Source organism: Rousettus aegyptiacus, unplaced genomic scaffold (assembly GCF_014176215.1).
Source record: "Rousettus aegyptiacus isolate mRouAeg1 unplaced genomic scaffold, mRouAeg1.p scaffold_m13_p_5, whole genome shotgun sequence".
In the NCBI taxonomy this organism is placed as follows: Eukaryota; Metazoa; Chordata; class Mammalia; order Chiroptera; family Pteropodidae; genus Rousettus; species Rousettus aegyptiacus.
In genome coordinates this window covers 39,791,108-39,797,027 of record NW_023416308.1, presented here as the reverse complement: position 1 = coordinate 39,797,027, position 5,920 = coordinate 39,791,108, and positions in this window count along the sequence as shown.

The following is a 5,920-nucleotide window of genomic DNA, read 5'->3' as shown; positions in this document are numbered from 1 at the left end:
AATTGAATCCATCACTTAAAATCGAAGAAGGAAGAGGAGGAGGAGGAGGAGGAGGAGGAGGAGGAGGAGGAGGAGGAGGAGGAGGAGGAGGAGGAGAAGGAGGAGGAGAAGGAGGAGAAGGAGAAGGAGAAGGAGAAGAAGAAGAAGAAGAAGAAGAAGAAGAAGAAGAAGAAGAAGAAGAAGAAGAAGAAGAAGAAGAAGAAGAAGAAGAAGAAGAAAGGAGGAGGAGGAGGAGGAGGAGGAGGTGGAGGAGGAGGAGGAGGAAAAGGAAGAAGAGGAGGAGGAAAAATAGCAGCAGCTCTTCAGGCTCAAATGATTCTACCAAACATTTAAAAAAAGAATTAGTATCGAATTTTGCCATCTCTTTCAGAAACTAGAAGAAGGGAAAGAACTTCTCAACTCATTTTATGAGGCTACTATTATCTAACACAAAAACCAGACAAATAAAGTAAAAAAAATAAAAAATAAAAATAAAAAGCCCTAAACATAAAACTTCAAGCTTATATTACTCATGAACTTAGATGTAAAAATACCGTTATAAAATTGCTAGCATGTCAAATCCAGCAATATGTAAAAATAATTATATACCACAACCAAGTAAAGTAAAGGCTATAATTACCAGCTAGGCTAATTCAGCATTTTTTAAATCAATAAATTGATACAAAAAGCATTTGAAAAAACTCAACATTCATTCATGCTAAAAACAGCAAATTAGGAATAGAGGGAACTTCCTCAAGTTAATAAATAGCATCTATAAAAACCAACAGTTAACTTTCATTTAACAAAAACCACTATGCTTTCTTCCTAAGTATAGGAACAAAGCAGGAATGTTGACTCTCACTACTCCTATTCAACATAGTAATGAATATTCTAGTCAGAACGATAAGGCAAAAAAATAAATAAATAAAAGAAAAAAAGAAGGAAATGACATAGTAACTAGAAAGAAATCAATAAAACTATCCAGATTTGCAGATTACATGATTATCTATGTAGAAAATCCCCAGGAACTAACAAAAAAGTTCACAGAACTAATGAGTGAGTTCAGCAAATTCACAGGATACGTGATCAACCACAAAAAATTGATTGCATTCCTATATACTAGCAATGAACATGTGGAAAATAAAAACTAAAAACACAATACCAGTTACAATAACTTCTAAAAAATGAAATATCTAAGTATAAACCTAAAAAACACAAATCTGTAGGCTGAATAATACAAAATACTGATGAAGGACATAAAAGAGATCTAAATAAATGGAGAGACATATCATGTTCAAAGATTGGAAAACTTAATGTAGCAAAGATTATTCCCTAATTGATCTATAGATTTAATAAAATTCCTATCAAAATCCAAGCAAGAATTTTTTCAGATACAGACAAGCTTATTATAAAATTTATATAAAAATGTAAAAGGATAGAATAGTTTAAGTAATTTGGGGAAAGAAAAATAAAGTTGGAAGAATCACTATACCTTATGCTAAGACATTATGTAGATACAGTAATCAAGAAACTGTGGTATTGGTGGAAGAATAGTTGTATAGAACAATGGATCAGAATAAAGAATCTAGAATTAAACCAACATACATATGCTCAGTTGATTGCTGACATGATGCAAGAGCAGCTCAATGAAGGAAAGATAGTCTTTACAACAATGGTGATTGAAAAATTAGATATCTATAGGCAAAAATAATGAACCTTGACAAAAACCTCATACCATATAGAAAAATTAATTCAAAATGTGTCACAGATTTAAAAGTATATGAAACTATAAAACTTCTAGAAGAAAACATAGGAGAAAAATCTTTGAGCTAGACAAAGATTTATTAAATATGACAAAAGCACAGTACATTAAAAAATTCATAAATTGGACCTCATCAGAATTAAAAACTTGTGTCCCATGAAACACCTTATTAAAAGTATGAAAATAATAACTACAGACCATGAGAAAATATTTGTATATCACATATCTAACAAAGGCCTTATACCTAGACTACATAAAGAACTCTCAAAATCCACATTAATAAAACAAACAGAATAAATATAAAATGTGCAGAAGATATAAGCAGACATCTCATCAAAAAAAATATGGCAAATAAACACATGAAAACATGTTCAACATCATAGCCATTAACAAATTAAAATCACAATGAGATACCACTAGACACCTTTTAGAACAGCTAAACTAAAAAACAGTGGCAACACCAAAGCTGGCAAGAATGTAGAAAAATTGCATTACTCATAGATTACTTGTGGAAGTGAAAATGTTATAGCCGCTATAGAAAACAGTTTGGCAGTTTCTTATATAACGAAACATGCAACTACCATACAACCCAGCAATTTTACTCTTGGGCATTTATCCCAAAGAAATGAAAACTTAAGTTCACACAAAAACCTAAACATAAATGTTCATAGTAGTTTAATTCAAAATAACAAAATACTGGTAACAGCCTCAAAATCTTCTTTGAATGAATGGTTGAAAAAATTGTGGTATATTCATGCAATGGAATAATACTTATCAATAAAAAGAGTTGAGCTCTTGATACGTGCATCAATCTTGGCAAAACTCGGCATTATGCTTACTGAAAAAAGAGTCGGTCTCAAAAGTTTACATACTGACTGATACTTTTAACTAAACATTCTAGAAATGACCAAGAAAAAAAAAAAAGGATGAAGAACAGATGAAGAGTTGCCAGGGTACAGAGATGAATGTAGAGTGGCATTGGGGTAGGCATTCATACAAAGATACAGCATGAGAGAGGTATTTTTGTGGTGATGGAACAGTTTTGAATCTTAATCATAGGTGGTTACACAAATCTATACATGGGATAAAGTTTCATAGAGCTATACACATACAAACACATAAATGACTGTACATTTTAAAAATAGCGATACTAAATGAGATCTGTATTCCAGTTAACAGTAATGTACCAGAGTCAACTTTCTGATTTTGATATTGTACTACAGCTATATATCACCTCACCATCGGAAGCTGGCTTAAAAGTGCATAAGATAAGTTGCACTGCTTTTACAACTTCTTATGGGTCTATAGTTGCTTCAAAATAGAACATTAAAAAACAAAATGTGAAAACCTAAAAAATGAAAAATAAAAATGTACTTTAAAAAATGACCTGTCTTTTTAAATTTTTTGAGGAAGCACCATATTATTTTCCATAGTGGCTGTACCTATTTGCAGTCCCACCAGCAGTGTGTGAGGGTTCCTTTTTACCCGCAACATTTCCAACACCTGTATTATTAATTATAACCATTCTAATGAGTGTGAGATAGTATCTCATTATGGTTTTGATTTGCACTTCCCTAATGGCTAGAGAAGTTGAGCATCTTTTCATGTCTGTTAGCCATTCATATTTCTTCTTGGGAGAAATGTCTGTTCAGGTCCTTTGCCCATTTTTTAATTGGATTTTTTTGTTGTTGTTGAGTTGTATGAGTTTCTTGTATATTTTGGATATTAAGTCTTTATCAAAAGCATTGTTTGCAAATATCTTCTCCTATTCAGATGATTGCCTCTTTGTTTTGTTGATGGTTTATTTTGCTGTGCAGAAGCTTCTTAGTTTGACACAGTCCTATTCATTTATTTCTGCTTTTACTTCCCTTGTCTTTGTGGTCAAATTCATAAAATCCTCTCTAAATCCAAGGTCTGTGAGTTTAGTACCTATGTGTTCTTCTATCCTATTTGTTGTTTCAGTTCTTATATTTAGGTCTTTGGTCCATTTTGAATTAATTTTGGTGTATGATTACAGATAGCAGTCTAATTTCATTTATTTTTTTATATGAGGCTTTCTAATTTTCCCAGCACTATTTATTGAAGAGGTTTTCCTTACTCCATTGCATGTTTTTGGCTCATTGTCAGTAATTACTTGCCCACACATGCAAGGGCTTATTTCTGGGCTCTCCATTATGTTCCATTGGTCTACATGTATGTTTTCCTGCCAATATCATGCTGTTTTGATTATTGTCGCTTTGTAGTATAATTTTAAGTCAGGAAAAATGATACTTCTGGCCTCGTTCCTTTTTATCAATATTGGCTTGACTCTTTGAGGCCTTTTGTGCTTCTATACAAATCTGATAATGTTTTCTTTTTACTTCTTTAAAAAATGCCATTAGGATTTTGATGAGAATCACATTACATTTGTATATTGCTTTGGGTAATAAGGTCATTTTAAATATATTGATTCTTCCAATCTATGAACATGAAATATCTTTCCATTTCTTTTTGTCTTCTTCGATTTCTTTTACTAATGTTTTAGAGTTTTCAGTGTATAGGTCCTTCACATACTTTCTTAACTTTATTCTTAGGTATTTAATTCTATTTTTTGCAATTGCAAAATGACTTATTTTTTTCATTTGTTTTTCTGAAATTTCATTGTTAGAGTACAGGAATGCTATGAATTGTATAATGATTTCGTATACAAAAACTTTATTGGATTTGTTTATGGTTTCTAGTAGTTTTTAGTGGAGTCTTTAGGATTTTCTATATAGAAAATCATGTTATATGCAAAAATTAAAAATGGAATTATCATACTATCCAACAATTCCTGTTTTGAGTACCTACCCCAAAATTTTGGAAACATTGACTCATAAAGATACATGCACCCTAATGTTCATAGCAGCATTATTCACAGTGGCCAAGACAGCCAAAGTGTCCTTCAATAGATGATTGGTTAAAAAAGATGTGGTACATATATACAATGGGATATTACTCAGTCATAAGAAAAGATGAAATACTGCCATTTGCATCAACATGGATGAATCTTGAGATTATCATGCTAAGTGAAATAAGTCAGATAGAAAAGTTGAGAACCACATGATTTTACTCATATGTAGGATATGAAACTGAAAACAACAAACAAGCATGACAAACAGAGACTCATGGACACAGAAAACAATTTAGTGGTTACCAGAGGGAAATGAGGGAGGGGAACAGATAGGTATGAGTAATAAGAGTCAAATATATGGTGATGGAAGGAAATTTAACTTTGGATGGTAAGCACATAATGCAATACAAATATGACATATTATTGAATTATACACTTGAAACCTGTATGATTTAATTAACCAATGTTATTCCAATGAATTTAATAAAAAACTTAAAAAAAATAAAAATGACTTACCTCCTCAAAATTAAAGAATTTTAGTCTGATAAAGCAGAGCAAAATAACTGTAAGAGAGACTTTTCCTTATGCTGAAGATAGATATATGGTCATGGAAAGAATGCCCAAAGCAAAACAATTGCTGAAGCAAACAGAGGCAAGTAGGTCAAATATCTGGAAACTATAAGAGAAAAATAATACGCCTTGAGCAAAGAAGTGTACTTCAGAGTTTAAGTTAGAAGGAGACTGTTCACTGACACTCCAGCATAGAGAATATCACAGGGACTGACAGGCTGGAGCGAATCTGGGTTTGAGGAGTTGGATTAATAGGAGAATGTCTCTGTGACGGTAGATAGAGTGATGGAGGAAGAAAATCATGCTGGAATGATAACACAGGGTCTACATTTTGGAGCACCAGAGATGAATATTCAGACTTGAGAGCACCAACTGAGATGAAATCAACCCCTTCCTGAAGGAGGGCTGCAGCCCCTGCCTACCTCTGACATCAGTATCTGTTTGCTCCCTCAGTTCTTTCTTCCACCTAAGCCCCAAGCATATTACTAACAGTCATCATCACAACCTACATTTCCATAGAACCTTCTGTTTTTTTTTTAAATGTTCCACATCTGTGACCTCATTTGAGCTTCACTGTTCATTTGTAAGGTAGTCAGGGAAGGTGCTTTTTAAAATAAGAGAATTAAGAAATACAGAGGATTCCCTGACTTGTGGATATGATGCTACATTTCAGGTCTCTAAGCCATGACAATCAACTCTGAAATATGGATTGTGTTTACTATTGTTCTATTGGACCA